Source organism: Hyperolius riggenbachi, chromosome 5, assembly GCF_040937935.1.
Source record: "Hyperolius riggenbachi isolate aHypRig1 chromosome 5, aHypRig1.pri, whole genome shotgun sequence".
Lineage (NCBI taxonomy): Eukaryota > Metazoa > Chordata > Amphibia > Anura > Hyperoliidae > Hyperolius > Hyperolius riggenbachi.
In genome coordinates, this window is record NC_090650.1 from 257,481,367 (window position 1) to 257,498,676 (window position 17,310).

Below are 17,310 nucleotides of genomic sequence, written 5' to 3' on the forward strand. Positions count from 1 at the left end.
TTGCAAAGATTGTTATCTGATGAGGAGTTCAGCTCAATAGAATAGACTGTGTAGAGTTTGGCTCTCATACTACGTGGAAGGGGGTAAAATTGGTCTGATATATTTCATTAATCTTTCAAGTGTGTATGTAGCATTAGGCAGTAGATGGGAAATGGGGCTTGTGGGGGCAGGGTTTCTACTTGTCAGGGAAAGGCTTCCAACACCACAACCAAAAACTGCCATTGCCTGTTCGCTATCAACAGAAGCACCACCCTCTTGTCCTATCTTCTTTAGAGCAGATTTTGCATTGTTTTGCAGCTACGGCCGCTGTAGATTAGATGGGCACTAAGTGGCAGTGTCCAAATCTCTATTGTAAATATTAGGTCCGACTTGGTTTTTTATGCACTTTGGGGTCAATTACCTGTACTTATGATTGCAATTGTACATTCATTTATTTTTTACGGTAAACTTGTTGTGAGTAGAATATCAGGGCTAAAATTGCAGACCTAATTTTTAAAAATATTAGTTTCCTAGCTGTAGGATTGATATTCTGGCTATTAAACATTTAAGATCATTCTGGATCTGACTTTCCCAATCGCCACATGTTATAGATAAGTTATTATTTGCCAACAATACAATTAACTGACAGTTAACTTTTCAGAAAAGTCCAGCAATGCAGCTTATCACGACAGGCTTACTTGAGCCATGTTTTGAAAATAATCAAATGGTTCTGTTGAAACCTGTAGTTCTCATAACTGCATGTAAAGGGCAGCCATTTTCTATTGCAAACATTTCATCTGGTAAAATGTGCAGTTTTCTTACTCAACTGTTTGTCTTTTGTTTTCATTGTTTGTGATCATGTTGTCTTTCAATACAGGAATAAAGTGTCCACTCTTGAACAAAAGCAGCTGCTTTTTAAAAGCGGTAATTGCTTCTTTAACTTTTTTTTTTTTAATTTCTTTTGTAAATTAAGCTTTTTCTCAAGTTTTCAACTTGTTCTTTTTGCCTAAACATTTGGCTCACTTATTGTAAAGTGAAGGTTGTTCCGCTGCATGTACAGTGATCCATGCAGATATCTGTATGTTTTGAGTATGCATCATTAGATAATAAAGTCTTTTGAAAAAGGTATCTGTAGCCATTTGTAAAATGTCCAATTTGGTTAATTGACACAATGGGGAATGCCACTAATGGTTGAAACGTCCATTATTTCAGCAGTAGAAAATATGCTTTATTTGGCAATATAGGTCAACCTCTATAAGTTTCTTGACTTTTGAAATACCAAATAAATTTTTAATTCTCATACTCTCAATCTGTGTTAGAGTGATTCTTTTTGTTATGCTTGTGGTACTGACTAATGTTTGTGCTGTTTTCTCACTTTTCCTCTGGATGGTGCTGAAAGGAAAATGGAAAGCAAGACAAGGCCTCCCAACGGCTGCTTTGCTGAGACACCATCTTCACCTTCCTCACAAGGTCATTCTTGACAGCATGTGTAGATAAGCTTATAGAAAAAGTACAAAACAATGGCTATGTCCACAATAACAATTTCCTTTTCACAGCTAGCTGCAGAATTCAGAGCAAGCTAATGTAACTAAAGCTCACCGTGGGTTTCCTTTGGTCTCTTGACTTCTCCATTCTGCAGGAATAGAATTAGTTAATAGATGGACTTAAAGCGGACCCGAACTCTTTCACAGCACAAAACAAGTCTTTAGGCCCATACACACGTCGGATTTCCGCGAACGACGGGTCGTTTGAACGTTCCGTCGTTCGCCCGCTAAATCGGGCGTGTGCACAGCCTATCGTTAGTTTGATAAGAGTGAGTTTGAGCGATCCACCGGGTGGATCGCTCAAACTCACTCTTATCAAACGAACGATAGTCTGTACACATGCCCGATTTAGCGGGGCGAACGGCGGGACGTTCAAACGACCCGTCCGCGGAAATCCGACGTGTGTATTGACCTTTTGTTTCACATAAAGTTGCTGAAGAAATCCCCTTTTCTGTGTTCAGTATTTTAGGCAGATCTACTTGTCTAATTAGTTCTTATCAGCAACTGTGAATAGACTGCAGGAAAGCTGTGCTCGGCAGCTCTCCATATAGTACACACCAAGGCTCAACCCTTGCAGAGACTTTTGCAGGTTTTATTTGTAGGATATTTCCATAAATTGTAATGCTTTTTTCCCTAATAAAGGTTACCATGCTGTGGCTGATCTTTTAAAACAAACAGGAAGTTCTGAGTTTAGTTACACTTTAAGTGATATCCACACATACTGTAGTTGCTTAAGCAATGCACTTCTCTGTGTTCTGTATTTATTGAGGCACATTAACCTGTCTAATTTAGTTCTTAGCAACTGTGAATCGATAGCAGGAGAGCATAGCTGAGCCAGCTCTCCATCTAGCAAACACAGGCACGTAACCCTTTAAGAGCCTTTTGCAAAAGTGAGTCCAAGTTAAAGCTTCAGGGTTTTTTTTGTTTTTTTTTATAATTTCCCTACATTGTAATGACTCATTTTCCTCCATAAAGGTGGGGACATCCTGCTCTGGCTAAACTTTTACAGTAGACAGGAAGTTCTGAGTTTAGTCCCACTTAAAGTGATATCTCTTCAGGATTGAGTAAAGAGGTGCATTGCTAATTTCCTATGTGCAGTAAAAAGTTGCATCCAGTCAGATTTTAGTTCATGGTAGCCAGTTAACGGAGAATTCCAATTGGTTGTTATGCTAGTGCTATTTACACATTGATGCATACTTGTGGGGTAAGTCCTTTAATAGTGCCTAGATGGACAATCCTAGCTGGATGATTAAGAAAATATTAAGCTAATATATAGTATGTGCTCTAGATATCACCTTTATACTCACATTGGTAAAACCATAATTCTAATCAGGAAGAAGGGAACAAGCACATCACATTTAATCACTTGCAGATTTGTCTGCAGTATATCATGGTTCCTGACTAAATAAAGTTGCTGGTTAATATGTTTCTTTTGTTTTAGATGGCGTTTCAAAGATGAAGAAGGCAAGACGACCTCAGCCAAGGTTTCTGATTTCTGAAAGAGAAAAGCTGCTTGCTTTTAAATCATGATTAGCGTTTGGAGTAAAATGGTCATTTACAGTTTTATTTTGGTAAAGTAACCTGCTGAGAAGAGTGCATATTCTACGTGAATGTAAAATTTGAATACTGCAAACACTGTCACAGTAGCATGATGATCCAAATGCAGTTGTTTTTGGTACCACAGAGATAATCCCTGGTGACTGCATCCATTCTTACTGCTGCATCCATGCTGAGTATATAATCCTTAAAGTGGATCTGAGATGAAAAACTAACTATAACAAGTAACTTGTCTATATATCTTATCTAAATTTTATATAGTTTACACAGCAAATCTAGCTGCAAGCAGCCTCAACAGTATATGATTATACACAGGCAAGCTGCTCTGTATCTCCACCCCTCAGCCTGTGAAAACTCCACTCCTCTCTCCGCCCCCTTGCGTCTGAAATTTTTGGCTGGTAACGCCGCCTCCTCCTTTGGGAAAAACCTCCTCCTCCCAGACTGAGCTCCCATGAGCACTTGCTACATGGGAGTCAGAATGCCCAGACGCTGGAGGAGCTGTGGCCAAGGCTTGTTTAGTTTAAAGGGAATTATGGTATTAAAACAAAGTATTTGGCTCAAGGAATGCCCTATAAACTATATGTAAGGGGCACAATTATGCTATGAGTAAATTTTTATCTCAGATTCACTTTAAAGGAGACCCGAGTCAAAAATTAAAAGATAAAATGATGCTTGTGACAGATGAGGGCATGTTTACATAGCCTTATGCAAACAAGAAGTTCATGTACGCTCTACCCCCTAATTACTCACTCCAATCGGTGCAGGATCTCGGCAAGAAAAAATTCACATGTAGAAGAAAGGATGATCCGCAAACCAAATTTGGCTGATGCAAAAAATGTCCGTTCTTTATTGAAAAATCCACAAAATAACGTGCAATAAAATCACACAATCAACTGACGCGTATCGGGCTTACCATCTGCCCTTAGTCATAGTTAAAAACTATGACTAAGGGCAGATGGTAAGCCCGATACGCGTCAGTTGATTCTGTGATTTTATTGCACGTTATTTTGTGGATTTTTCAATAAAGAACGGACATTTTTTGCATCAGCCAAATCTGGTTTGCGGATCATCCTTTCTTCTACATTTACATAGCCTTACCTCACTTTCTGATTAGTCCCTATGGGCTCAGTTCTCCTTTAAGAGGATCCATTAGTGGCCACAACCTTAAAATTTTCTCGGGCAAAATTCATGCTTTATGGCAATTCCCTGAGTACAAAGTTTGCCAGGAAACTTATGCAGTTTCATAAGCCACCCCATCTATACAAACTTTAAAATAACTCTGCAACCCATGACACAGAAGACTTAGCTCTGAGCATGCGCAGTAATTCATTTCAAGGCTCCGAGGGCACTCATGGCATGCACATGGTCTGTTCCCATAGCCTTGAAATGAATTACTGTGCATGCACAGAGCTAAGTCTTCCAGGTCAGGGGTCACTGACGAGTAAAGTTGCAGCAAGGAGGAAAGTGCAGCCACTAACGTAGCTTCTGGAGACTAATCATAAAAAGCCGTAAGACTATGCAAACATGACCACATCTGCCACTAACCTCATTTTATGCCTTATGTATGAATTGGGTACCCTTTAAGGCCCAGTTCACACTGACTGAAGGATAGTAAACCTTAAAACTAGTAAAAGTGTTTTACCACTCTCAAAACTGCACACCACAAATACTAAGGCCACTATCAGATTTTTGCTGTGCATGTTGACAACGAATGGTTGGGATGTCTACGGTACAAACCCTATCTCGTTTGTGTCCACTGCATCAGATACATAGTATTGCACAACATATTCACCTTTTCTCTAATGACTGAAATTTTGTCTGCTGTAGGGTTTCTCAACCCTGTCCTCAAGTACCCCCATCAGTGCATGTTTTTCAGAAAACCACAAACATTACACAGGTGAGGTAATTAGAGTCTCAGCAGAGCTCATTAACTACCTCTGTTTATTTCCACAAAATATGCACTTTTTGGGGTACTTTAGGACTAAGATGAAAAAACTGGCATACTGCACAAAAGTGCTTTCTGCTAACCACAGCAAATCCATTGCAAACAGACATGCATGAATGGATACATGTATAACATAGCATTTGTCAACCTTCCTGGTCACCGTCGTTTTCCATTGTGAAAAAAAGGAGAATTTTTTTTAGCCAAGAATGGAGCCTTATGGAAACTGCTTGGCGTGCACAGGCACCTGCTGTAAAAGCAGTCAGAAAACAGCAACATGCAGTGTCTGGTAATCTGTACCTCCAAACACCTAAGTACAGAGCTAGCAGTGGTCTTCCCATTGCTCCACATGGAAGTGGGAGTGGCTGAATGCCCGCTTTAGCTGCCTCATAGCCACTCACTCATATCTGGAAATGCTATCTGTATTTCAGGCACTTATTCCTTCATTATGAACTAAGCTTCAGTTTCTAAGTTCTGTTCTGCCTATCAGAGGGAAACTGGAAGAATGCCTAGGAGGGATAAATCTGGCAACAATTGAAAACTACAACTTTGATTATTAGCACAAATCAGAAGTAAACAAAATGAAGTAATCTCTTTTAACTTATTTTTTTATGAGAAAAAAGCACATTTTACAGTTGAAAACATTTTTTTTATGAAATAGTGGACCTGTAGAAAGCTGGAACTCTCCATTTGGCCACAAAGAATGCTGCTGCAGCAGTAGTCTTTTTTTTTTTTTTTTTTTTTTTTTTACACAAAAAAAAAAGTTTCCATAGATGAAGGGGTATAACATATCCTCATCCCTATGCATTAGAATGCTGCTGTCTAATGGGACAGGGCAATGGAGAGTGGGCCCACCCCTTTCCATTGTCATCTGGGGGAGTGGTGGAGGAGGCTGCAGTAAGACTGCAATTTTGGTGAGTGTTTCCCAAAGCCATCCTATGTGTGTCTGAGCAGCACTGATTGGCTCAAACCTAGCTGCAGCTCCCTGTTTTCTCACTAGTATAAATACAAATCTAGGTCTAGTTGCAGAAATAAAGGTAATCTTGCATGACTTGGAAGTATTGGGAGCATATTTGTTTGCTTTTTTTAACTTTTAGTAATAAAGTAGACTTGTAATTTATAGTGATGGTTTCTTATGTCTACTCATACAAGACATCAAACATTCACTACAGCAGCATTGTTTTTAGAGAGATGATGAAAGGTGAAACAGATAAAGTAAAGGGTGGCTCTGTGGGCCTTTTCGTTTTTATATCCCTCATTCATTACAGAATGGACACTCATTTTGTCACTGATCTTGTTTCTATCAGTCAGCAATCATGTGACTTTTCAGACCAACTATCCTGCTATGTAGTGTATTGTGTAAGTTATTGCCTTTACCGACCCTTTCCATCCACTGAAGCATTGTTTGACTAGCTTTATTTGTTTTCTCTTAAAGAGACTCTGAAGTCTTATAAAAACCATCTTTTTATTTTAAAAATGTGTTTAACATGATAGTCCTAACTAAACCGCCGTATCCCCGCCGCTGTAATCTATCTAAATCCCCCCTAACTCCCTGGGGGGCAATCCGGGCAGCACTTCCGTGAGAGGCAGAGTTATGAGCTGCAGCTCTGCCTCTCAGCGTGTCTGTCAGCCCGGATCGCCGCCTCTCCCCCGCCCCTCTGTCTTCCTTCACTGAGAGGGGCGGGGCAGAGGAGGAGATACGCGCTGACAGACGTGTGTAGAGGCAGAGCTGCGGCTCATAGCTCTGCCTCACACGGAAGCGCACAGGGCAGCAAAATCCACGACCAAGAAAGTCGTGGAATTTGCAGGGGGGAGTTAGGGGGGGATTTAGATAGATTACAGCCGCGGGGATGCGGCGGTTTAGTTAGGACTGCGGTTAGCTGCGGCTCATAGCTCTGCCTCACACTGAAGCGCACAGGGCAGCAAAATCCACGACCAAGAAAGTCGTGGAATTTGCAGGGAGGAGTTAGGGGGGGGGGGATTTAGATAGATTACAGCCGCAGGGATTTAGTTAGGACAATCATGTTAAACACTTTTTTTTTAAATAAAAAGATATTTTTTACGAGACTTCAGTCTCTTTAAATTCTTCATGTATGAAAATGTGGTGCTCACTTTTGCAGTTCAGGGGGCAGAGGCTGAACACTTATGTATCCATTTGTTTAGCCCTGAAGATAGCACTTATAGTTGTGCTCGTAACATTACATACCCTGGCAGAATTTGATTTCTTAACCATTTTTCATAGAATATGAGTAACACAAAAACTTTTTATTTTACTCATGATTATTGGTTGGCTGACACCATTTATTGTGAAACAACGGTTTACTCTATTTTAATCATAATCACTACGCAAGCTACCCAATTGACCCTGATCAAAACTTTACATACCTGAGTTCTTAATACCATGGCCTCAATTCACTAAGATCATGCTGGAGATAATAAGGCAAGAGAAAACGTACCACCACACAGTAAGAGAGTTATCTTATCTCTTCATTCCTTAAGTTACCTCCTTTGTAGTTAATTTACCTCATCTGTAGTTATTTTCACGCGCAGTTAATAAACAGCCTGTCTAGAATTCTGGAGTTATTTTAAGGATTGAAGAGTTAACTTAAAGACAGAAGAGTTAACTTTAGGTTTGCCTGAGGTAAAATGTTTCCTGAATACGACATGCCTCATCGCCATGGTGATCACTCTAGAAACGTTATTAAAGACAGGAGATAAGCTTAGTGAATTGAGGCCCATGTATTGCACCCTTTATCATCAATTAAATCTTAAAGACTTTCGTGGTAGTTATAGCTTAGGCTCTTATCTTTTCAGATAGTAAAGCTGCCCATTCTTTCTGGCAAACAGTCTCCAGTTCTTGGGCTGTCTTGCATGCAAAGCACCTTTGAGGTCTCAGCAGAGATGCTCAATGATATTGAGGTCAGGAGACTGAGATGACCACTACAGAACATTCAGTTTATGTTGCTCTAGCCAATGACAGCTCAACTTGGTCTTGTGTTTTGGATCATTGTCATACTGGAATGTCCAAGTACATGCCATGCTCAGCTTCCTGGCTGATGAGTGCAAATTTACCTCATATATTTTTTGGTTACTTACTGCATTCAGGTTGTCATCAGTTATGACCAAATTGTTTACGCCTTTGCAGCTTTCACATCCTCAAAACATCAGTGATCCACCACCATGTTTCACATATGCCTTGTTGACTCCGCTCCAAATGTAGCATTTATGGTTGTGGGCAAAAAGTTCAATTTTAGTTTCATCACTATAAATTACGTTGTACCAGAAGGTTTAAAGAGACTCTGAAGTCTCCCTAAAATGAGGTTTTTATTTTAAAAACCTCATTACCATAATCGTCCCTCTTAAAACGCCGCTTTCCCGCGGCTGAAAACCCCCTGTCTGTCAAAGTTCAGAAACTCCTTGACCTTTTCTACACACCTACTAATTACATGCATATAGATCACAGATGAAGATGGTTACCTTTAATAGCCATTACAACCTGTTTGTGTCAAGTTGTGTGCATGTTATTAGGCCAAATCACCGGGGTATATAAACTTTTGGTCAAGGTTATTTGGGTAATTTGTGTAGTGATTATAATTAAAAAGAGTGAACCGTTATTTTACAATAAATGGCTTCAGCCAACCACTAACCATGAGTGGGGGGGAAAGGTTTTGTGTTTATATTTTGTGAATGATGATTAAAGAGGAACTGTCGCGAAAATCTTAAAATTTAAAACACATACAAATAAGAAATACATGTCTTCCAGAGTAAAATGAGCCATACATTACTTTTCCCCTATGTTGCTGTCACTTACAGTAAGTAGAAGAAATCTGACATTACCGACAGGTTTTGGGTTAGTCCCTCTCTTCATGGGGCATTCTCAGCATGGCCTTCATTCTTTATAAAGACATTCCCTGAAAAAGATTTATACAAAGATGCTGGCCAGCCTCCCTGCTCATCGTACACTTTTGTTGGCAGTTGGATGGAGCAACTGCCATTCACTAAGTACTTTTAAAAATAAAGAAAACCCTAAGAACCCTCCATGAGAAGATGGGCTAGTCCAAAATCTGTCGGTTCAGTCAGATTTCTACTACCTACTGTAAGTCACTTAGGAGCAACATAGGAGAAAATACATTTACGGCTCATTTTACTCAGGAAGAAACATACTTCTTATTTGTAAGTGTTTACATGTATTTTAAACTTTAAGGCTGCATTTCCACTTGTGCGGTGGGAATCGTCGCAGGAAAAATTCGCATGCGGATGCGAATTTCGCATGCGGGTCTATACGAATTTTCATGCGAATACGCATGGATGACGATGTATGCGAATTTAACCATGGCAGTGCTGGTGTGATTTTCCATTGTTTCTATGCGAATTTGCATGAAAATTCACATACCCAAACCGCATGCGAATTTCCTATTAAATACATTGTATGCGATTCGCATAGCGGTATGCGAATTCTGATGGCTCTGCCATGCGAATTTTTTCTGCACAGAAAAACGCAAAGGGAATCCTGACAAGTGGAAACAGTCCCATTCACTTGTATTGCTATGCAAATTTTCATGCGAATTCGCGATAGTGGAAGATTGTCGCGACAGTGGTCCTTTTAAAAGGAACCTGAAGTGAGGTAACTAACTTAGTTTTATACTTACCTAAGCAGAGGAAAGGCTCTGGATAGAATAGAGCCTTCCTGTTTCTCCTTCCAGCCTGTCATTCTTCTGCAGATACCTGGTAAAGCTGTTAGACCTTCTTGATAGAACAGCTCTTCTGAACTACTGGCGTCCCCGAGTAGTTCTGAGGATGAGTGAATCACTACTGCTCATGTGCATGTTCTGACTCGGGCAGTAGCATCACACTAGTCCTCAGGTTAACAGCAGAGGAACAGAAGGCTGGTTGGAGGAAAAGGAAGGCTTTGTACTATCCAGAACCTTCCCTCTACTTGGGTAAGTATCAAACCTGAAGTGATTTCTAATTTCAGGTCTGCTATAAATGAACGGGTGCATCCATAAATACAAATTGCCTATTAACCTCTTGAGGACCATGGTGTTAAACCCCCCTAGTGACCAGGCTAATTTCAGTTAAATTGGCCACTGCAGCTTTAAGGCCAAGCTGCAGGGCCGTACAACTCTGCACACAAGTGATTCCTCCCCCCCCCCCTTTTCTCCCCACCAACAGAGCTCTCTGTTGGTGGGGTCTGATCGCTCCCCCATGTTGTTGTTTTTTTTTTTAAATAAACATCTTTTGTTTTGTTTTAAGAGCTGTTTCTTTAAATGCTATTCCTCCCTCCAGCCAGCCAATTATGGCGATCGGCTGTCATAGGCTTCTGCCTATGAGAGCCGATCGCTCTCTTGTCCCCCAGAGGGACAGCTGTCCCCAGTACAGCTGTGCTGATGATCATAGCGCCGTACATGTAAATACACGGCGGTTTCGCCGTGTTGTAACAGTCTTCCGAGCGGCGATCCACCACCAAGCAGGAGATGCGCGCACACACTGCGCTCGATCTCCTGCAAACTGCTGCCCCAGGACTTTACGCCAATCAGCGTTAGCTGGTCCTGGGGCTGCCGCCGCGGCCGCGCCCATTGGCGTGACGCAGTCGGCAAGCGATTAAAGAAGTGGAAAAGATATTTGGTACTACGATAAATTGCAGGTTGGGAAGGGCTAGCTTCAAAGATTTCAATAACACCTGTTTAGCAAAGATCCAGTGTGCTCTGGCCAGATACAAGGATACAACTTTACAAACAAATGTAGAGATGGTGGTTGGCACTGCAGGTGTGCTTTATCAGCAAATGCGTGAACAATCACTGCTTACTATACACGTGAACACTGTCAATTGGACTAGCACATATCAGAGCTGGTGGTGGGCGCTGGGTACTAGAAGCCTAATAGCCGTTTCATGCGGGGTTCTTCAATGGAGGCTATGGTCATAGTAGTACTAGTACCCGGCATCCATTCACCTGCTCTGGTATGTGCTAGTCCAATTGACCGTGTTCATATGTATAGTATCCAGTGACTGTTTACGCATATGCAAACAATATACAGGGAGTGCAGAATTATTAGGCAAGTTGTATTTTTGAGGAATAATTTAATTATTGAACAACAACCATGTTCTCAATGAACCCAAAATCACATTAATATCAAAGCTGTTTTTGAAAGTAGTTTTTAGTTTGTTTTTAGTTTTAGCTATTTTGGGGGGATATCTGTGTGTGCATGTGACTATTACTGTGCATAATTATTAGGCAACTTAACAAAAAAACAAATATATACCCATTTCAATTATTTATTTTTACCAGTGAAACCAATATAACATCTCAGCATTCACAAATATACATTTCTGACATTCAAAAACAAATCAGCGACCAATATAGCCACCTTTCTTTGCAAGGACACTCAAAAGCCTGCCATCCATTGATTCTGTCAGTGTTTTGATCTGTTCACCATCAACATTGCGTGCAGCAGCAACCACAGCCTCCCAGACACTGTTCAGAGAGGTGTACTGTTTTCCCTCCTTGTAAATCTCACATTTTATGATGGACCATAGGTTCTCAATGGGGTTCAGATCAAGTGAACAAGGAGGCCATGTCATTAGTTTTTCTTCTTTTATACCCTTTCTTGCCAGCCACGCTGTGGAGTACTTGGACGCGTGTGATGGAGCATTGTCCTGCATGAAAATCATGTTTTTTCTTGAAGGATGCAGACTTCTTCCTGTACCACTGCTTGAAGAAGGTGTCTTCCAAAAACTGGCGGTAGGACTGGGAGTTGAGCTTGACTCCATCCTCAACCCGAAAAGGCCCCACAAGCTCATCTTTGATGATACCAGCCCAAACCAGTACTCCACCTCCACCTTGCTGGTGTCTGAGTCGGACTGGAGCTCTCTGCCCTTTACCATTCCAGCCACGGGCCCATCCATCTGGCCCATCAAGACTCATTCTCATTTCATCAGTCCATAAAACCTTAGAAAAATCAGTCTTGAGATATTTCTTGGCCTAGTCTTGACGTTTCAGCTTGTGTGTCTTGTTCAGCAGTGGTCGTCTTTCAGCCTTTCTTACCTTGGCCATGTCTCTGAGTATTGCATACCTTGTGCTTTTGGGCACTCCAATGATGTTGCAGCTCTGAAGTATGGCCAAACTGGTGGCAAGTGGCAGCTGCACGCTTGACTTTTCTCAGTTCATGGGCAGTTATTTTGCGCCTTGGTTTTTCCACACGCTTCTTGCGACCCTGTTGACTATTTTGAATGAAACGCTTGATTGTTCGATGATCACGCTTCAGAAGCTTTGCAATTTTAAGAGTGCTGCATCCCTCTGCAAGATATCTCACTATTTTTGACTTTTCTGAGCCTGTCAAGTCCTTCTTTTGACCCATTTTGCCAAAGGAAAGGAAGTTGCCTAATAATTATGTACACCTGATATAGGGTGTTGATGTCATTAGACCACACCCCTTCTCATTACAGAGATGCACATCACCTAATATGCTCAATTGGTAGTAGGCTTTCGAGCCTATACTGCTTGGAGTAAGACAACATGCATAAAGAGGATGATGTGGTCAAAATACTCATTTGCCTAATAATTCTGCACTCCCTGTATATTACTCCTGTTGCCTACATGTGATGTTATCACCATGTTCAATATGTGACTAATTGATGCAATGGCTTGATAAGATTTTCTGTAAACAATTACAGATGTACTGACGAGTATCCTCTCTCTTGAATAATGTCCCCAATATTAAGGGGCTGAATCGCGCTTGTTCCAACTTAGGGAAATTTTGAATGAACCTTGGGAAAAATTCCATATTGCATGGAATCTACCTCACCAGCATCTCCTTTTCTGTAGTAGGCAGGAGCTCAGTATGCCACATCGCTTCCAGGTTAGACATAAAATATTCTGTAGTCTTCTCATGTCCCAAATGCTTCTGCTTTGTATTTGTGGGATTTTCCCAACACCCTCCACCCTGTAATCTTCCCCTCTCCCATTACTCCTCCAGTTGTAAATCACTTTATTTGTCTTTATTTTTAACTAAACTATAGAGCATCATTTTATAAAATATTAAAAATATTTATTACATGCATATAGTAAAACATGAACAAGCAACATATACCATTACTAGTGGTTAAAGGGTTGTCTTTTTGACCCCGAACGACACCTCAAACTTCTAATATGGCAGTATGAAGGCTGGACACTTTTAGAGTGCTTTCATTCTACATGTTTTCTTTTGATTAGATTGACTGAAAGCATGAAGGAAACCTCTATAGGCTTGCTTGAACATAGGATTTATTCAGGCTGCTTCTTCTAACAGTGCTTTTCTGAGTCCTACTGAATGCCAGTGTTTGACTGGACTTCCTGTCCTGGAAGCCCAACCTTACCCCTTCCTAACATTGCTAAGCCTCTTCAAGTTCCCTGATAATTGTCATTGCCTGAAAAAAGGCAGCTGTCAAAGGTGGCTGGAGGGAGTTTGTACTTTTGTACATAGTTGCATTCTCTTAAAGGGATACTGTAGGGGGTCGGGGAAAAATGAGTTGAACTTACCTGGGGCTTCTAATGGTCCCCCACAGACATCCTGTGCCCACACAGCCACTCACCGATGTTCCGGCCCCGCCTCCAGTTCACTTCTAGAATTTCAGACTTTAAAGTCTGAAAACCACTGCGCCTGCGTTGCCGTGTCCTCGATCCCGCTGATGTCACCAGGAGCATACTGCGTAGGCCCAGTATGGTCTGTGTCTGCGCAGTATGCTCCTGGTGACATCAGCGGGATTGAGGACATGGCAACGCAGGCGCAGTGGTTTTCAGACTTTAAAGTCTGAAATTCTAGAAGTGAACTGGAGGTGGGGCCGGAACATCGGTGAGTGGCTGCGTGGGCACAGGATGTCTGCGGGGGACCGTTAGAAGCCACGGGTAAGTTCAACTCATTTTCTCCTGACCCCCTCTACAGTATCCCTTTAAAGGATACCCGAAGTGACAAGATGAGATAGACAGGTGTGTGTACAGTGCCCAACATAAATAACTATGCTGTGTTCCTTTTTTTCTTCCTCTGTCTGAAAGCGTTAAGTATCAGGTATGTAAGTGGCAGACTCAGTCCTGACTAAGACAGGAAGTGACTACAGTGTGACCCTCACTGATAAGAAATTCCAACTATAAAACACTTTCCTAGCAGAAAATGGCTTCTGAGAGCAAGAAAGAGATAAAAAGGGGAATTTCTTATCAGTGAGGCTCACACTGTAGTCACTTCCTGTCTGAGTCAGGACTGAGTCAGCCACTTACATATCTGATATTTAACTCTTTCAGGCAGAGAAAAGAAAAAAAGGAACACAGAATAGTTGTGTGTGTTAGGCACTGTACATACACGTCTATCTCATCATGTCACCTTTCACTTCAGGTATCCTTTAAAGCAATAGGGGATTTACCAGTGCTTTATCGAGTCCAGTTTGTGACAGCACTTAGTATGCAGCCTTTAATTCCACATAGGTACAGAGTGTCTGTCTTACAGGGTCATTCTAATTATAGGATTTTAATTGTGTAAACTGCAATCTTTTAAAGCGGACCTAAACTCAAAACTTCCTCTCTGCTCTCAAAGATAAGCAACAGCATAATAGCGTTAAAAAAAAACATGTTGCTTATAAAACTCCTACAGAGATCCTGCAGTGTTTACATCCTGGTTTCCAGGGTGCATAGAAATTGTTAACCTCCTGTGTTTCCATATTTGCACAAAATGGCACAGTTCAGACATAGCTGACAACCCAGATTTATACTTGCTGATTACTTGCAGATTAGGAAGAATTAAACATGCTGTTCTCTGTAAGGAATATAAAAAATGAGTGGCGCTGCAATGCATATATAAAAAGATATCTCATATGAAACATGCACTTTGTATATGTATTCAAAAAAAGTTTCTTCCTGCTGCTACCTTTAAAGAGAGGTGGGGATACCCTATCCCCTTGGTTAAATTATATACAAAAAAGGAGCGCTGGATATATTTGTCAATTCAATTTATTGATTTATAAAAAATAATATATATATTCACACAAGTAAATCGCTCACACTCGCTCATCACACTCACTCCACTTGCTCCATTACTATTTCTGTATGTCGCACTTATTATAACTCACGGTTTCTATGTGGTCGCTTCACTCCACTCTCACTGGAGTCTCCTTATCCGTGTGTGTGCGCGTTGCTGTGTCTCAGTATCCTCGTACACGCCAACACGCTTGCACTCTCAGTTCCCTGCTGACTCCAGGACCAGTCCGAGACGTCCCTTCCTCTGTGCGTCTCACAGTTCAGAGCTGCTCTTCCCTGCGTTCCAGTTAAACCAGAAGTGCGCTCTCCTTCGTACGGTGTGCTGTATTACCATCAGGGATTATAATAACGTCCAAAGTTCGCTCTGTACTGTACTCTTGATCTTTGGGGCGCCCCACCTAGACCACGATCGACATGTAACGGTTGTCTTCATCAAGATCAATGGACTGGTTCTACTTGGTCACCATACTTATATACTCCATAGTCTCCACCTTCCTCTGATACTTAGTGACCACAGATCATTTTTAGGGAAAGTCCATCCATATAGCATTTATCTATTGTTTTGTGTAGGTAAGCAATTGCTGACAATTTCCAGAAGGGAAGTGATATAAGGATCAACATCAAGATGTGTAAAATATAGAAAAAGAATTCTAAAAATATAAAAATCAGATGCATAACATTATATATGTACAAAAACGCATTGTATTAATGGTAATCCACAAGGGCATAATATCAAGGACCCAGCTGCTCCCTGATCCATCAGGTAGCTTCCCATTCATACTATCTCTCATAGGTCATTACCACACATATTACTTTAAAAATCCAAAGATCTCCATTTCTTAATTTCATCCTTTACGGGCCAGGGTATCTAGATTAAAAATCCATTTACTTTCAGTTCTTGACATTTTTGCAATAAAATCCCCTCCCCTCAAATCCTGTAATACAATTTCCACCCCAAAATATACCACTTCTCTTGTTTGACACATGATATTTCTTGATGTTCTTCCCACCCCTTTTTAATATTATTAAGATGTTTCCCTACTCTCTTAAATCTCTTTTGGTACACCCAATATACTTTTTTTTCCACATGGGCAAACTATACAGTATATTACACCTTTGGTGCTACAGGTTATCAATTGATTAATTTTATGATTCCCATATGTCCCATCTACTGTAGAAATCTTCTTATATCCTTTGGTGTTTCTACAGTTGTTGCACCGCCCACATCTCACAAAACCTCCATTTTTTTATTATTCACTCCCAAAGAACCACCAGCTGCCATTGCTACTCTCAGGCCTATATTGCCTGGTTTTCTATGGATAAAGGAGGGGTAAGATTGCAGTATTTCATTTAAGACTTTATCATCCCTTAATATATTCCAATGTTTATGAATGATCCTTTTCACAGTATTGCTCTGTGCAGAATATTCGAAATTGACCTTTAGTGAGTGGTCAGTTGTCTCATCCCTAATTTTTTTAGTCAAAAGATTTTTTTCAGGCCATTACCTCCACTTCCCTTTTCGCTAGATCTATTATTTCATCATTATATCCTTTTTCTTTATACTCCAGCTCATCTGTACAATTTCTTTTTAAACGTATAAACTGTCCTTTTGGAACATTATTCAACCACGGTAGTAGATGGCAGCTGGTGGCTAAAATGTACCCATTGACGTCTGTTGGCTTTGTGTACGTACAGGTTTTTAGTTGTTTTCCCACCACATATATAGTTAAATCCAAAAAATTCACCTCCTGGTGACTCCTCACTGGTGAATCTTTTATTACTATCATTGTGATTAATTAATCATAAAATTAATCAATTGATAACCTGTAGCACCAAAGGTGTAATATACTGTATAGTTTGCCCATGTGGAAAAAAGTATATTGGGCGTACCAAAAGAGAATAATTTAAGAGAGTAGGGGACATCTTAACAATATTAAAAAGGGGTGGGAAGAACATCCCCTATTTAAACACTTCAAGAAATATCATAAGTTTCAAGCGAGAAGTGGTATTTTTTGGGGTGGAAATTGTATTACAGGATTTGAGGGGAGGGGATTTTATTGCAAAAATGTCAAGAACTGAAAGTAAATTGATTTTTAATCTAGCTACCCTGGACCCTAAAGGATTAAATGAAGAAATGGAGATCTTTGGATTTTTAAAGTATTATTAGGTGTGGTAATGACCTGTATGAGATAGTATGGATGGGGAGCTACCTGATGGACCAGGGAGCAGCTGGGTCCTTGATATTATGCCCTTGTAGATTAGCATTAATACAATGCATTTTTTTACA

The 17,310-nt window shown here is 40.6% G+C and overlaps 1 protein-coding gene across 5 annotated transcripts in view; it reads left to right on the top strand.

Annotated features, from left to right (window-relative positions):
• PRP4K (pre-mRNA processing factor kinase PRP4K) overlaps positions 1 to 17,310 on the top strand; it is a 116,903-nt gene that overhangs the window by 89,365 nt on the left and 10,228 nt on the right. For 2 of the 5 annotated variants that reach the window (XM_068236828.1, XM_068236832.1), the window contains 2 exons: positions 1,379 to 1,449; positions 2,965 to 3,094. The gene's annotated coding sequence lies outside the window, so the exon portion shown is untranslated. Of the gene's footprint in view, positions 1 to 856; positions 904 to 1,378; positions 1,450 to 2,964; positions 3,095 to 17,310 lie in introns of all 5 variants that reach the window. The other 3 variants (XM_068236829.1, XM_068236830.1, XM_068236833.1) reach the window with 3 other exon arrangements.